We start from the raw sequence: 18,041 nt of genomic DNA, 5'->3' as shown, positions 1-18,041 counted from the left end.
AGGAAAATACTCACCCAGTGGAGACGTCCTGAGTGGGTCCAAGTTGAAAACACTGGGTTCAGGACTGAGTGGTTAGGTAAGAGGCTGGTCTAATGTTTTCCTCAATTTGGTTACATCCATTGAATTTTTCAGGATAAATGTAAAACTCTTATGAGGAACCTTTCAACTCCAAAAATGGGACCATCCTCCTGGCTGGTAACAGCTTTCTCGGGTGACAGAGAATCTTGCAGTAGTGGTAGAGACAAAGACTTCATGCCATAGAGTTGTCCCTGCGGGAAATCTTACTAGCAAATTTATTCTGAGAACCCGACCTTACAATGGGGAATAGAACTTTCAAAAAAAATAAAAAAAAAAGAAAAGAAAAGAAAAGAAAAAGAAATGACAGATTGCCAGCCTCCAATTAATACCCCAGCCATGTTTATGTACCTACAAAACTTACAACATTAATTGGGAATTAGAAAAGAAAATCTCAATCTGAAAGTAAATAATCAGGCCTGATAGAAACATTTTTTGGAATTCTGAACTTATAAAAACAAAATCCACTTTAGGGGGAACTTGGATTTCTCTTCCTGTGTCCTTGAAATGTAAACGTTTTATCTTTCTCTGGGTCTTTTAAGTGTGTTTATGTATGTATAAGTATGTTTACTTTCTTTTTAAAGGAAACCTTGGACTCTGCCATACAAAAGGTACAAGTATTGCGTACATATGGTGGCCACGTAAATAAATTGGATTCTAAGCAATTCTTTGTTTGTACCAATTTTCAGATATTTTGCCATCTTAAACTGTGTTGCATCAGCCTGGACCACAAAGGCCTTTAGCTTTTGGAGAGTAAAGCTTTGAATTTTATTTAGGCAACACCCCCACTCTCATGTGGAAAAGCCTCTTCATCTTATTGGTTTAAAATCACTATATATATATATATAAATTGATGGCCATATGATGGATCCTTTAATTTGGAAAAACTTTTAAATTTGTGAAAGTTGAAAGAGATCTCATTATAAACAGCTGTTTAATTGGTACCTATTAAAATCAAGTTTAAAGATAGAAAAATATATCTAATTGTTAACCTAAGAACTTAGTTAAAAAATAAAACTGTTTTGAAAAGCTACATTTGTGTTTTTCCTTTCCAATAAATGGTTCTAGAGATGTTAATAAAAACTTAGAATAATTATTGGTAATTAAGTTGAATAACTGGAAAAAGGATTGTAAAAATGTCGGAAAAAAAAAGATAAGGGCTTATCCCAAATGGATAAATATTTTTATATGGTTATTTTGAATGAGATAAATAAAATGGACATTTTTGGAATAGATACAAGGTTTTGATACTACACTAGTAAAGTTAAAAAAAAAGGGCCAAAGAGATCACCTACTGTCCCCCAACATTAAAGTTCAAACAAGTCCATTTTATTTGCCACAGTTTAAAATATATGTATATATAGACTGATATACTTGATTAATAATTGGGACAACAGACCAATTAATCAAATTAAAAATTGAGTAGGACCTAAGCACTTTGGCTGAAACTTGGGCATCCTAGAGACTTTTCTATAAAATTAGATACAATGAACAACAACAACAAAAAAGATTCTGGCAATCCTTCTAGAAATAAAAATTATTGATTAAACCTAATAAATATAAAAATTAAAGGTATAAGATTTAAAAAATTTGAGATAAATGTTTATAAAATTGGTATATTTAAATGGTCTTTATATAAACCTTTTGTTTAATTATGTTGTGGGATAGATCTGTTTCAATGGAAAAACGCTTCCCCTTCTTGGTATTATAAGGCTGGGCACATATCTGTCCCTCAGAAAATATTAATTGAACAAAGTAAAGGAAACCAATAGAGTTACATGAGCCATCCAATATAACGTAGAACTAAAAACTAATATACAGTGGCTAATAAAAAAATATAATAAGAGGTTTACCCTGGGTTTAACTTATAACTCAAGGAAAAGAGACATCACTAAATACCTTATGCAAGCTTTGGAAGACATGATAAAGTAAACCTTAAAGTTTTAAAACATTGAATTCTTTGTTTACAGCTCTCCTGATTGATAAAAAAATGCCAATTAAGGAGATACAATTGGGTCTGGGTGACAGAGCAGTTCTCTGGGGAACTGGAAGCGTGTGTCTTTGTCTTGCAGACCAGAAATGTAAATATACAGAAACAGTGACCTAGGACTGAGCCTAATTAGCTCAATGAGATAAAACTTAGGGCCAAGAAATTTTTGGCATTTTAGAACTCAGAACTCTGACGGGTCCTTCAGACTTTGTCAAGAAATCTTAAATATCTGTTTCATAAATAGTAAGCCTTAGTGATTTGAGCAAGCAAATTCAGCCTACTAGAACTATTATTATACCTATCTTATAAGTAACTTTTAAAGTGAAGCTATGAGATCTCTAGCTTTTGTCTGTTTATAAACCTGCGTACACATTACAGATGTGAGATATTTATACAGCTAAAAAAAAAAAATCAAAGTCAAAGAGCTCTGCTTAATTGACGTAAAAAATAAGAGCTTACAAATTAAGTATTTTTAAAGTAAAAACTGAACAAATTGACTTTCAGCATCACGTGAACTGGAAAAATTCAATATTAAGATAATATTTGATATTGTTTAGTTTAAGTATGTTCTAATTAATATAGACATCTTTAAAGTCATCAATATTAAGTATAATACCTTTACTGTACCTAGGTTTAATGAAAGTCAAATAAGATATTGTTATATCTGATGAATATTTGTCAAGAAAAAAATAACAGTAATGTGGTGTGGTAAAATTTTAAGTAAATTAAATGCAAATGAGATGAGAGCTTTGGGTAAATTTTTAAAATATATTTTTAAAATGTATGCTTAACATAATCTCTAAATGTTTGGTATCTTTAAATTCTAGAGTTGTGCTAAATTAAGTTAAATGATAGGATTTTATTTAATAGCTATGCCATTTTCAGATAAAATAAGATTGAAATATGAATTACTTAACATTTAACTTACTCTTACAGAGAAACTAAAGGCGTTTAGATATATTAATAAATGGTTGGTGCCACCCTGAAATAGACTCTATTTTTAAGGGAATGATCTCAGTATCCTAGGAAAGTAAGATAAATGTGTAAAGGAAGATATAAGAATGGAATTATATTTTGTTAATGAAAAATAGTGAGTTTGTCCTGAAGCTGGTTATTTCTGAATGGAAGAGAAAATAAGGGACACACTAATATGAGAATAGAAAGCTGTGGAAGGCTTGTGGAAGAGGTACCCTAAGGAAAGAGTTTCGTACGTTGTCGGAATTGGCTAAATTTAGAATCAACTTGGGCAAAGTAAATGAATCTTAGAAGTAAGTTGGTACAAGACTAGATTTGGTTTTCTCGCTGTTAAGAGGAAACATGTTTTTTGAAATGTTAATCCACCTTCAGCAACAGATTGTAAACCTTCTTATACCACTTAACTGATCTGTTCTGCCTTTACCTTTGACGTATTTCCTTGTTAATGAATAAGTACTGCTTTACAGTGACCTATATGTTTATCTGACCAAGTGTTCTGAAATCTTTTAAAAAGATCCCCAGATATCAATTTCTAATTAAAGTTCTTTTAATCTCCAGTTAAGTTTGGGAAGTTACAGATGGCCCCTGAAACATCCCAAAGAGAGATTTTAAAACAGTAAGTTTCAATTGGCATGTTAAATAACATGATATTGTGAAATGAATAATAAATCTTCTAAGGTTATATTGTATGAGAAAATATTATTAATATAGATATTCTAGAAATTATATGGTCTCCCTAAAATTCTGGTATATCTGAAATGTAACCAGTGATAATTCTGGGTATAGTGACCAGGTTTCTTTATCGATTATACTATAACTGTGTTTAAGCATGCTTTTAAATCTTTGTCTTTTATAGACTTTTAATTGTTTTCATCTAATGATTTTGAAAATGCTTTCTCTTCAAGGAGATTTACTGATTTCTAATAAATTTCAAACTATAGCACTGAAATAAACTGGGTAAGAAATTTTAAATATCTAATGAAAACTCTGATTAAAAGAATTAGTTATGTGGGACTAAGTAAACTGATGAATATGGTTATAATTTTTGATGTTGTTTGAACTACTACTGGCTTTTAACCTGTTTCCCAGACATAAACTCTTCCTTTTAAGCTAGTTATAAATCACAGAAATTTGATAAATTATACCTATGTAAGCAGACTTGATACAGTTATCTTTTCTCCCTATCTGATCCTTCAAGAGACTAAAAACTCTTAGGTCCCCAATGGCTCAATCAGACAAATGAGGAAGATCATCTCCTAACAGATATAAGAATCTAAAGCTATTTTAAGAATTTTAAAGAGAAAAGAATTTACCTAAATCTGTAAGGCAGAAATCAATGACAAGCCATTGACGTGGCTTTCCAGGCCTTAGCAAATCTTATTAACATTCTACCCTGAGACTCCTTATTAAAAGTTCCAACACAGCCAATTTAAAAAAGCCTATATGATCAAATAATCAGACTTGACTTGTAAAGAAATTAATCTTGATTTGGCTTTATTTGAGAAAAATGAGGGTAATTTTAGAGAGAAAAAATATTATATTTTACTGGATATTAAGTTCTAGTTTTGTTAATTGAGGTCTATATTTACTAAGACACTTCCCAGATCATTCCTTGCTTTTATGTCATATTGCTGTACAGTTTAATTTAATTATGAAAAGGATACTCTAGGTTTGTTTCCGAAGCTCATTAATCTATCCTTGTGTAAATTTCCAATGCTCCATGACCTAAGCCAGGGGATTATACATACTGGAACATGCATGACTTAAAGAACTGTCTCCAACCTGAATGGAAAGACCTTTTATCAAGTACTCTTAATTAGACCATACACACAAAAGCTGAAGGAAACGGAATTTAGGATTCATTTCCTATCAGAAACAGCCACTTCCGTGCACTGGCCTATAGAGCACTTGCTCACCTGAAAACAATGCCAAAATGGTGAAAAAGCTACCAGGCCAGGATGAGAAGAAGACGACATCTGAGCTCGACAGCTGACCCAAGACAACGGACCAGGCTTGTATACCAATTACTTTGACAATTTCTCCTACCTTTGATTATGAACTACTCCAATTGTTAAGTTTATGGTAAATTACCTATGTCTAGTACTTCTGTGTTACCTTGGTGGGTTTCCCTACTCCAAGGCTCTAACTTGATAGCCCTCAGAAACGTTATTCTAAAAATAATTTATAGTTCTGTTTAGGCCACTGTTGATCTTACAACGTGGGAGAACTCACCTGGCCAATTAATACCTGCTCGGAGCCTGACCATAAATATGAACTTTCTCATAAGATCACTCAAACTCAATCAGAAATACAAGCAAAATTTTAACCCAAATATACAACTTCTCTACTATTAAATTCTTACTCGTGACTTTAAAACGTTACTAGCTATATTAGTTATATGATCTCTATTTTATTAAATTGTTGTCTGTTACATTTCCCAACGTGTAACTAGGCCTACAAGATTGATGATGGCTAAACATCCTGAAGAAATAGATAAAATTTTTAACCCTGCATAAAATAAATGTAATAGTGTGATTCTAGGTATGGGAATGAGCAACGAAGGGCAAACATTTCCTGGATCATAATAGACTAGTAAGACAGGCGATCCAGAAAACTTTTAGTATCAACAAGCCCTGATAAAAAAAACCTAACACCTTGAATGGCAGCTCAGAAAATTCTTCACCTGAAATAGGAATGAGCCATCCTAGCACCGTGGGACAAAATTGGTCATGAAATGTCTCTCAAAATATAGGTCGAATTTAGGACCAAGGGGGAGCACTGTGAATGAAAATACTACAATGTGAGTGAAAATACTGCAACCATGTCAGTAAACAAAGAATGCTGAGACCAAGCCCTCAGCAGCTGCTGCCACACCCCAGCGAGGATATGCCTGAAACCCAGCCTTTCAGCCACTCACAGTGGTGCCCTCTGAGCAGACTCAGAATAAGAAAGGACAGGATACTCTCCCTAGATAGCTAGGTGCTTGCCAAAGGAATGAATTCAATAACCCATATGTTTGCTTCATCCCATACATAGAAAAGCACTAAATACTTGAACTTGAGATATCTGGCTTTCTTTAGATAACAAGCAATCTTTTATTGTTCCAAGTACCTGGTCTTTGTTGTAAAGCTCCTATTTATCCAAGCTCCTCCCCTACCTCTTGGGAGCAGTCCCTCAGAGATCTGAGAGGCTGTCATCCAGGCTCGAGCCCTCCCGCCAAATAAAACATAACTCTTAAATTTTAGGCTGAACGATTATTTCAATGAAGTCCCAGAATAGACACAACTCATCAATTCTGTAATGGAACACACTGTCAGGAAACAAAAGCATGTTCTAGTCCCGAAAAACTACGGTTTCCTCTTTCTTCCTGTCATTATACAATCCCACCAGAACTCATTAATTTGCTGTCTGCACGCTTGGCAACCAAACTCAGAGAAGATTCAACTTAACAGAGCTCCATGCTGGGGAGAACCCCCCGCAGAAGCACAGCGGTCGGCCTGCCCTCCCGCACGCTCTGCTGACCCCTAGTGTCCTCCGGGGTGACCAGGCCAACAGAACTGCTCCAAACAGCTACAAAGTCCCACAGATTAAATAAAAGCATTTTATTTTATACTATATGTTATGTATATACTCATCTCTGAAAACAGCTTTGCCAGAAGCCCAAATCTTCAACATTAATCTGCAAAGGCAAATCCGGTCCCCAAGGGAAAACAAGTTTTAAGATGATGCTATGGCCTCCAAAGTCCTCTCCAGGACCATCAACCAAACTGCCTGCAGGCCTGCAGCTGCAGGCGGCTACATGTCTGCTTTTAAAGCAACCCCTTCCTGCCCTCGGGCACTACAAAGTCCCTCTACGCCCTCCCTTCTCAGGGTAAGAGCAGCTGCTGCAGAACCTTGCAGGGCAGCACTGAAAGGACTGGACAAAAGGATTAGAGCTAAACTAAGCCTTCTGATGACACGAGCTGTGTCACTTTACAGATGAAGATATATATAGAGAGGGGTGGGGTGATATTGCTCAAAGTCACACAGCTAATAAGTGGCAAAGTCCATACCTCTGCTCCTCCCTCTGGCGTGATGCCCCAGCTGGGACTCCCACAGGGTTCTCTCGTGCCTGCCTGACCAGTCCTTTACTGTCACTCATAACCCACAACACGGTCTGACCCTAGCCTGCCTTTTCAGCATCTTTTCCTTCCAATCTCGCAGGAACAAGGCTGCTTGGGCCACTTTATGACTTCCGGCTTCCCAAAACCTCCATGCTCAGGCTGGTCTTGCCTGTGCATCCTTCCCCCTGCTCAGAGGCACTTCTTCCCCTGCAGGAGGACTTTTCCACTCTCCGCAGGGACACCCCCTCAGGGGAGCCCTCTTCTTGCCCTCAGAATGGCAGGTGTCCCAGGCCACATCCCGAGCTGCCCCATTAGGTCTGCGGGTGCTCAGGTCTGCTAGTCAGACCAGCAGCCTCAGAGCCAGGAATTATGCACGGGTCACCCTGCAAACCTACTGCCCACCTCACAGCCCCCAGCCAGCAGGCCACCTGGAAGTCACAGCAAGTGCCCCACCCAATCCAGAAGTCTCTTCATTTGCCAGCACCGCTGATGACTTGTCTCCAACCTTTGGTCAGTTTTGCAAAAAAGAGCACCTTCCACAGTGAACAGGGGGTTTTCGCTTCTGCTCCCATCCTTACTGCAAATGTCAAGGGAAACCAAAAGGCCTTTTCTCAACACTTTTCTGATGACACCCTTCCACACACTATACTCATATGCTCAAGAAAATTGGGTCCACGTGATTTTGTTTCCCTTACGCTAAGTGGCTCAAAACACTGTGTGATTTTTTTTTCCTTTTTTGAGGGTATTTGTACTCAGTTTCTCGGCTTTAATCTGTTTTTGTCTCTCTCTTCAGTATCCCAAGCAGTTACCACTTCTTAGCCCCTTCAGCAGCCTCCCTCCCAACATCTAGTCTAGGAAATCAGCTGTGATGAGGGGCCTGGAGGCAGTCACAGAAGAAGCAACTAAGGGACAGAGAGGCGACATAGTTTGCCCAAGGTGATCAGCCTCAACCCCCAACAGTGTGTTTCACGTCCCTCTGTTTAACTCTTATGCTAAACAAGCTAACTTTTTGTAGATTATGTTTATAAACAGATGAGGTATCAAAATACATACAAGGACACACATCAACTCTAAGATGTTCATTAACTTCACTATTTTGTTTCTATTTTTTTATTTCTATTAAAAAATAATTAAGAACCTCTGCAGTCAATATAGAAAAATGTTACTGGGTTTTAATCCAGAATATAGAGGTGTTGTGTGTCATTACTCATACTTATTTGTATGTTCACAAGACAAAATGATTTGAAGGTCTCTCTCCCCTCCTCCTACTCAGTACCTGCTCTCACCAGATCTCCCAGTCCACACATCTAACAGCCTTTCACTTCACCCACAGCTGAACTCATCAGTTTTCCCCCAGAGCTCCCTCTGCAGCTTTCCCTCCTCACAGCACAGCAGGACCACCACTTACCTCATTAATCCACCCAGAAACCTGGGCCTTCCTCCATCCTACCTTCACAGACAGCATTCATCCTTTCATTTTTACCATCTAAACATGCCTTCAATCTGTTCGCTTTTACCCACTGACCGTCCCACCGCTCAAGTGGAAGCCACCAACACTGCACACCTGGACTCACGAGTCTCCCAAGTGTCCCCACAGCCGCTCTCACGTACTTGAGACAAAAGAGATTGTGTCACTCCCGCGGTTTTAGAACTCTTTTCAAACCCACTCTTCTTAGAAGAAACTCCCAGTTCTTCACCTGGTAAAGATCTTTGCCATCAAATTGTCAGCTCAGGGAGGGCAGGACACGCCCTCTCCCCTCGGCCCCTCCCTCTGGCACAGCATCAGCTTGGGAGGACCTGCTGAGCTACACCAGCCTGTATTCTAACCCTGGTCTTGAGTTCTTAGCAAACTGCTTCACTTATCCATGCAAACCCAAGGTAGATAAGATAGATTTTAGATGTTGAGCTAGACTATTGATTTGGGGATTTTGCACTAGCAACCTGCAAGTACATGTTCTAATGATTCTGTCTTCTTAAAACCACACCCAGATTTAAGGAGTATTTGTGGAATGTCTTCGGAGTAAAAGGGACTGTACTTTAACAGACTATATGTTTTATAACATGAACAACCCTGACAGGGTCACAAATGGAACCACCTCACAAGTGACAGAAGACAGGTGAGAGGCACAAAGCAACAGGTCATAGAGATGGTAAGAGCAAAGTTGTTTCTCCAACCCCCCAAAAATTTTTTGAAAGAACCGAAAACTCTGAATTTTGAAAGTAAAACACTATCATATAAAGAAATAAAATAAATAATCCTCTTCATCAGTGTTTCAAGATCTGACTGCAGAATTTTTAGCATGCCATACTGAATCCTAGCACAGAAAAATCAGATGGACTAGTGGTGAGTAAGTTCCAGGGAAACGGCAGCAATTCCTCCACTTGTAAGAGGACACACACTCAATTGTCGAAGGTGATTTTAAACCACATTCTGGAGAAATTCAGAAGATTCAGGCACCGATTCTAGATGGTGATGACACGGAAGGACGGGTTGGATGCATGCTTCTAACTGAGTCACCGGCATTCTTACACTGCAGGGGGAAACGGAGGCTCTCAGTTATGAGCAAAGATGTTCCTGTCATGTCTCCCAGGCCGTGCCTCGGGGACTCAGTGTCCTGCAGCAGCCTGGCCCCAGGCGAGGACCCGCAGCGTGGCCCACTCAACCAGGAGGGGCACTGTGCTTGAGAAAGCCCATCCCCGATGGGAGAAAGAGGGGCTGGTGGGGTTGTGTGTACCTATAAATGATCATAGAAATACACCTGCATACATTCATTTGATACAATTAATATTAGCAGGCTATTTAACAAAATTTCAATTGTCAGTGTTAATTTTACCATTCCTTTCCTCTTGTCCCCTGCACTCTGAGACAGGCTTAGGCTCTCTCACACCTGCAGCTCTGATGCAATAGTTGTGAAGTCATTTTACTTTGCTGCAAGTGTCCTCGCTCCCCGTGTCGCTGTGACTGTCGTCTCTTAACAGAGTCAGATGTCTTCCTGGATCTCTCCCTGAGTTCCTTGCTCCTGCTTCTCAGATCCTGAGATAAAGAACAGGTGAAGACACATGACAAGAAAAGGCACTGTGGACTTGACCAAAGTCCTCAGTGACCCCCTAGGTGAGTGCTGCCCACCACTTACCTTCGATTCTCAACGTTCTGCCCAGGGTGACATCCAGACAGGAAAGAGTCTTGGGCCCAATTAAAAGCTGTGAGGCTTGGGTGCAGGGAAAGGTGCAGGAGCTGGTTCTGGAACCGGGCCCCTCCCCACCTCTGCTACTCTCTCTCCCTAGGCCCCGCCCCCAAGCCCCCAGGCTCCCTGATCTTCTGTCCTTCTCTTCTACACTACTCCAAGCCCTTTTCTCCTTCCTTTATTCCCTGATTATCCCCAGCTGGAGTGATTTTTTCATCACAGCATCTAAAAAAATTTCCTACAGCTGAAAAAGAAGTCTCCAGAGGTCAATGCCCACATGGTGGTTCCTGAAGAGAGCCCCTGGTTAGGGGGACTCTCACCAACACTCACAGGGCATCAGACATTTTGCAGGGTCGACCACCCCCAACAAGAATTTGCTGTGACCCCTATGCCCGCACAGCATCCCTGTTCACAAAACTGTAGTTGGGCCACTTATCCGTTATTAAGAAGCAAAAGTAAAAAAATTGCTCATGTTTCTTACTAAAATTATCTATGAGGTGGAAAAAGAAATTGTAATAGAAAAGAACAAATTTGACTCCATGTTAGATGTGTTCGTTTGTCTTTAAACCTGTACCCTGTTTTCTAGGCTAAGACTTGTTATCTCTGCACCTTTTGTAAAAGAAAGTTGCCTTTAGCCTGAAATATCCAGGAGGGCCTATTCTGCGGGCTCTGATCTTTAAGGATGTTAGCTCTTCTACACTTATGTAGAGATGGCAAGTTGCAAAATAAAGAATAAACTTTGTTTTTTTGAGGTTTTACAGGGGTGCCATGATTTGACCCACATGGACAGCTGCAAGAACAAAGGATTCCAAGGAAATCAATTCGTACAGCAAGAAGTTTGCAACAACCAACCACACCCCCACCACTTTTTAGTATAAAAGGAGACTGAATTCTGACTTGGGGAAGAGAGTTCTCCTGGATATCAGTATGCCATCTTTTGAGTCTGCCAGCTTTTCAAATAAAGTCACTATTCCTTACTCCAAAAGCTCATCTCCCGATTTATTGGCCTGTCATGCAGCAAGCAGAACAAGTTTGGACTTGGTAAATAAATGACTGCATTAGAGGTAGTATGTCTCCACTGTTTCCTCATTTCCAGTATGTCACAACCAATCAATTTTATATGCTGTTTAACAACACGACCAAAAAACCTATTATACGGAATTGATTCCATGGAAATAAAATTATTTCTACTCCTTCAAAACTTTGTTCTTTTCTATTTTATTTTGTTTTGCTTATTGAAAAGAAAATAAAAGTCAAATCATTTTATTTCACCTATTTTTTATAGCTACATATTGTAAATACTACAAAGATATTAAAATTTCAATAAAAATTGTTCATATATTAGTATAAAGATATATACACAATCAAAGCAGAGTAGGAAAGGAGTGGATATTTACTAAAAATCCACTGCACATCCAGTCTTTTACAAGCATATTCTGGAATATAAGCTCTATTATCCAGGGGTCCACCACCCCCATTCTCACTGCCGAGTCCCAGAGTAATCAACCTCCAAGGCACCAGCATAGAACCACGCGATCACTATTTTAGGTATAAATGAGGGAATTAGCTCATTCAATTCTAAAACAGAAACCTTAAAATAAATACTGAACTTATTTACAAAGAAAATTGGACACAAAAAAGCACAGTTTCTCCCCCAAGTCACAAAGATAATTACTGGTAAAGGCAATATTTGAACTCATCTGCCTGATTCTAAAAACTAAGGTGGAAATCCCCTTCGACTGTGGAGGTCCAGCAGCACAGCCTATCACCCTATCTTTGTTCAGATCTAGCTTTAGACAGCCTGAGACAGCACCCCATTCCTATGGAACTCGAGGGCAAACGATAACAATAAGGATTTTATATTCAGTAGTTTCTTAGGTCTCATTTATATAAAGTGTCAGCAGGTCAGCAGAAAACTCTGGGAAATATGAGTGGGTCCAGAGCTTTTTGCTGATAAGAAACAATCTATCAGGACAGAGTGACCTTCCCATGAGAGGCCTCATGGACATAAACTAAAGGCAGCTGAGCAATGAAAACTAGCAAGACCATGGAACTCAAGCAAGAAAGATCCCTGCCATCCCCCACCCAGTTGCCTCTTCACCCACATGGACAAGATGGCAGAAGACCCAGGTTCTTGTCCAAGTTACACCATCATGGATTCTCACCCATAAAAAGTTATGACTCTATGCTGTCTTAAGCCATTTCCAACTCAAATATGATGACACCAATATCTCAGCTGAATGTCTATGTCTTCACTTTCTCTCTTCTATTAGGATACTATATCTATGGCCAAAAAGCAGAAATCCAATTAAAAACACCATGCACGAAGGCTGGTGAAAGTCTGCGTAAGAGACTTTGTTCTCACGCTCAGTGAATGAAAACTCAGAAAAAGTGTTCCTTCTCCCTCTGCAAGTGGGAGGTAGCCTGATTGTGTGTGTGTTTGTGTGCACGTGTGTGTGTGTGTAAATCAAATACAATGCATTCTGGGATGTGTACAGATTTTTTTATGTTACTTTCATTTCATGAGGATGAGCCAAACTTTAAAGTAACTTGAATCTAGTGTTCTGAGAGAGTCCCAGGATCTTTTGATGGAGGAGGGGAAAGGGGAAAGGAAAGGAGGAAAGAAGTAAATGAAGCAAAGGAGTAAGAATACTACTAGGGAAAGGCAAGACTTTAATTTTGTTCCTACTTGCATCACACACAAATTAGGGACTGACTTTCCCCCATGTCTCGTCAAGCACTGAGTTGCAGAAGAGGCGACAGCCCATTTCTCACTGAGATTGTGACTGTACATGGCATCTTATAGACACAAATTATTTACCCTGATCAAACACTCTAGCAGCAGGCCGTAATTCTCCTGTTTTGAGAGACAAGAAAACAGGAGTTCAAAGAGGATGTATAACTTGAGAAAAGTCAGAGGACCAGTAAACTAAAGAGGATGAATTCAAACTCAGATCTGAATGGAGAGTCTGATCTTCCCACTCCCAGGGCTGGAAAATCCTTAACAGACAGGCTTCCCAGCTCCCTGCATTGTTCCTGGCACCAAGCATTTCCCATGGCGATGGTCTCCTGTTCTCACAGACACAGTGCTCTGTGCAGCCAATAACCTCCATTCGACCTTGATCATATACCTGCCTCACTCACCAGGCTTCTCCATACAGACAGGAAAGCTGGCTTTCAAGTGCGTACAAAGCCACCCCTGGTCTTACCTGGGCTCTTCAGTGGCTTTTCCAGCATAAAGGCAGCCATGAAAGTGCTCACAGTTTGTACATGAGCCACACTACCTCTCTCCATCTGTCTCCCCACCTATACTACTTAGCTATGACCATTTTGAGAATCTTGGAAACAAATTTTTAAAAACAGAAAAGAAAGTATTCTGTAACAAGTACTTAATACTTACAATTTTAAATGACAAGTTACAAAGTGAGTATTTACAAATTGAATCTGCCTTCCTAGGTGTCAGTTTTAACAGTTAAAAAATATAATAGCAAAAATTCTCACTTGCAAAATTAACAAAAACATCAACAATAATCTGGAATAAACTCAAAAACAATGCCCATGTTGTACATGGAGAAACACAGGACTGTACTGAGGGGTAAAGTAAGAAGTGTGAATGCAGAGACATCAACATATTGTATGGAGGAAAGCAGTTTTGTAAAGATGAACGTTCTCCTAAAGATAATTCAAAACTTACTTAAAAATCCCATGACAGCTCTTATCTGTTTTTTTTTTAACTTGAGCAAAATATTTTGGAACTCTTCAGGAATAATAAAGTCATAATACTAGACAAGAAAATTGGGGATGGAAAAAAGAATAAAAAAATCGCACTGTCATATATTAAATAAATTTTTACAATATGTAAGATATAGCACTGGAGTAAGAAAGTAAGACTGACAGAAATAAACCATGAGCTCAAAAAGAGACTCTAGTGTACATAAATATTTTGTACAGGTGGGATTTCAAATCAAAGAGCAAAGTATGAATTCAATAATTGTCTTGGGACAATCAGAGAATCACCTGGAAAAAACAAATTCTATTCCAGTCATAATGACCACAAGAAAAATTACAGATAGTGATGTAAATATTAGAAAGTACTAATAACAGCAAATACAACTCTTTGCTCATAGTAATTCAACTTCTCGTCACTATAACAAGTAGTATTATCATCTCCATCATAGAGATTAAAAAATCCTACAGAGGAGATATATACCATTATAAGAAAGTATTTCTAAGAATACTATCAAGGATAAAACCCAAAAAGAAGACATTTACTGTCTTAAGATTATTTTCGGCCACAACAAAAATAAACCTACTGAACAAAATGAAAGGCAAGAAATGACAAGTAAAAGCTCTGTGATACATGTTAATGAAGACAAGGGGTTAATGTTCATAACATACAAAGAGCTGTCACAAAGCAACAAGAAGCTCCCTCACTTAAATGTGTGCAAAGGACAAAAGGGATCATTCACCTTTTAAAAGTCAGATGGCTAATGAGTGAAAAATGCTCAATACCTCACTGGTCATCAAGTGCAAACTAAAACAATGAAAAAGCAATTTTGCTCATCATATTGGCAAATGTTTTTAAAAATTATTCTAGGTAGTGTCCATCTTTGAGAGAACAAACTGAGCGATCTTTTTGGAGGACGACGTGTCAATGGATATGTAAACTCTGAAAAATGTGTGTACACACAGACTGAACTCCATTTTAGGAATCGTTTCGTTTAGAAAAAAAATCAGTTCAAAAAGTTGTACTCATCAGAGCATTTACACAGCACTTTTTACAATGGTGGGAAGAAAAGCTGAAGTGAAATCATATCCAGCGATAGAGAATTGGTTACATAAGTTATTCTACATCTTTTCATTCCCCGCAGGAGAAGGAATTTCTAGAGTCACTTGAAAGGAGCCTGTGATGTATGTAAGTGTCATATCCAGGGACTAAATTTCCAGAAACCTTAACTAAAGGAATACTCATACAAGATCACAGGAATGTTTGTACAAGAAGGACGCCAGTCAAACACCCTTTCTGACAGTGGAAAATGGAGAAAACTTAAGTATCCACCATCAAGAAAATGATGCGGTAAATCAAGGCGAGCTGTGGGCACTGAGGGGCAGGCGTTTTGGCGTGGTCCAAGGCCTTGTCCACAGTACTCTCCCAGCAAAGGTGTCCTTACACAAGAGACCAAATCTACTGCACATCAGGAGACCCCTCTACTCTATCTGAAAGGACCGGGTGAGTCTGGAGTGGAAGGACGTCTATGATATACACCTCGGTGAATAAACCGAGCTGCACAAAACATATAGTATGGCCTTATTTTTCAATAAAGCATATATACACACACATATACATAGATTTCTCATATACATGTATGTATGTATGTGTATATATATATGACAGGCATAAAGGTCATGAAATATATACACCACATTGTCAGCAGTTTTTACTCTCAGGAAAAAAAGGGGAAGGGATGTAGGGGCCTTTCGGTACCACCACAGTTCTCTTTTCAGTATTTCAGTTAAATATACTTGGAATTTAAAAGTTTATTTAAGTCCGAAGTAAAATGGACGATGCCTCCACAAGACAGAATGCTATACTGGTCATTAAAAATCATGCCAGGGGAGAGAGAATACTGTAGAAAAACGTGTAATAAGCCGAATGGAAAATGGAGGTCTCCACACAGTAAACAGGCACAGAGTGCTCGCTGGTTTATACGACAGATGTAATACACACTGATGAAAAGAACAGAAAATAGATGTTAAAGTGTTAATTATTATCTCTGAGTAGTGGGACCAGGATAGACACTTTTGTCCCTTTTTTCAGACTTATTATATTAAATACACATTATTTTTCATCTGAAAAAAAGCATTTTTAGATGTCTAGTACCACACATTGAAAAAATTACACTAGTACTTACAGAAATAACTAGGAGACACGGCAGCAGCGTCACACAGTGTAGAACGGACGATCCTGAATAACACCGCGCAGTTACATAACGACCCACAAAGTGAGAGCACCTGCTGTCATAGGGCGTAGCCCCCTTCTATTTGTCAGTTGTGTCTTCAGGGCTGAGGCAGTTCTGAGCACGGCCAGTGTCAGTGCTGGTGTCTGGATGGATGCCACTGGAGGTGAGGGCACCTGCAAGCCGAGAGGAAGAACAGAAATCATCCTCTGCTTTTTCTGTCTTGTTTCTTTGTTACTTTTGAAGAGAGGTGTAAATAAGATAAACTAAATCTTCCCTACTAAAATTTCAGTAATGAAACCGTTTTTAAAGTGTTCACAACTTATATTCTGCCTATAACTGTCTTTTCAACAAAGCATCATATTTCTTAAAAGTTAATTAACTCAGTTAATTAACTACCTGTTGAAACCTATTAAAGAACATGAAATGTACTATGTAAAATCACCACGCCTGCAGTGACTGGCACAGCTGTTTGATAGCAGTGCAGTCAGCCCCCACCATCCCGTGGCCCTGAGCTCCTGATGCTGCTAAGAGAGCACGCTGCCACCTCAGATGGAGAGAAACGGTGAAAGCGTTTTCTGAAATCTACAGAACTGACAAAACATAACTGACAAATCCCAGGCTCCTTTGAGGCTGTCATTTTCTGTTTCTGGCCTTCCCCCCTCAACGAGCAGAGCCACCCCATTCCCGAGCCATGGGACTCACGTGGGAAGCAGTTTTGGAGAAATTTCCAGCTATAGAATGTAACCAACTATACATAGAACTCTGAAAAAAGAAAAGATGCAATACTCTGATTTTGGAAGAAACTCAAAATATTCTCCTAAGCCTTAGTAGCTGGAAAGGCTGGGCATCTCCTAAGCCACTTATTTATTTCACAGCCAGTGAGCATCTCCCACAAACCCTGTTTCCCTGTGTCTGCTGGGAGCCTCAGGCACACTGTTGCTGTCGATCTTATAAGTCACAGGGCTGAGGCGTGTGTCTCACGCCTGCAACTCTCACACAGGCTCGCCTCCTAGCCTCACTGTCTGAACTTGGCCCCATTTTCTCACCTGTTTATTTGGTATCTGTTCTTCTGTAAGCTGCCTGAAATGCTTTTTGGAACAAGTCAGAAGAATCAGTAGGTAGAGAAATGGACAGATGTACAGGTGAGTGTTGGGGAGACAGAGTGACTCCAAGAAAAGGGGAACAAAGAAAATTTCCTATGCAGAACCCTCTTCTAGTCAGGGAAGAAAACCACCACGGAGAAGTGTGAAGAGGCAGGTGTCTTAGGACAGTTTCCTGGATTCCATGAAAAGTCACACCAAGAGATGAGAGGGTAGAACTATAAATAATAAAAGAAAAAAGCATGCATGCTTGAAAAATATATCTACAATATGTACTTTCTAAAGAATAGATTCAAATCAGCACGGCCCAATAACACAATCCTTGGGTATTTACAGAAGTGAGAATCCCATCTCCAAACCACAAGGCATCCCTTCGGAGCACTAAGAGTCTACACGGGACGGTCATAAAGCTGTCACCGCAAAAGCGATGCTATCCTGCCCTTACGAGGAATGAGCAGCTGTGCTCGGGCTGCCCACGTGCGCCATTTACACCCCACAGCACCTCTACGGGAGAGGGACGCCTAGCGAGCCCCATCTCTGCAGGACAGAAAACAAGTCTGGGAGAGGCTAAGCCGACCTAACAGTTCTCCATCTCACAGGACTGGTCACTCCAGAGCAGGACTCGAACTCGGACCCACGTTTGTAACCGCAGT

General features: G+C 39.4%; 1 protein-coding gene across 4 annotated transcripts in view; it reads right to left on the bottom strand.

Moving 5' to 3' along the window:
* LOC141577421 (uncharacterized) overlaps positions 1 to 18,041 on the bottom strand; it is a 140,157-nt gene that overhangs the window by 18,264 nt on the left and 103,852 nt on the right. For all 4 annotated transcript variants that reach the window (XR_012506284.1, XR_012506283.1, XM_074361467.1 and 1 more), the window contains 2 exons: positions 16,241 to 16,461; positions 9,978 to 10,177 (listed from right to left, as the gene is read on the bottom strand). The gene's annotated coding sequence lies outside the window, so the exon portion shown is untranslated. The remainder of the gene's footprint in view (positions 1 to 9,977; positions 10,178 to 16,240; positions 16,462 to 18,041) is intronic.

Source organism: Camelus bactrianus, chromosome 4, assembly GCF_048773025.1.
Source record: "Camelus bactrianus isolate YW-2024 breed Bactrian camel chromosome 4, ASM4877302v1, whole genome shotgun sequence".
Classification (NCBI taxonomy): Eukaryota; Metazoa; Chordata; class Mammalia; order Artiodactyla; family Camelidae; genus Camelus; species Camelus bactrianus.
This window is presented reverse-complemented; position numbering and strand designations above follow the sequence as displayed.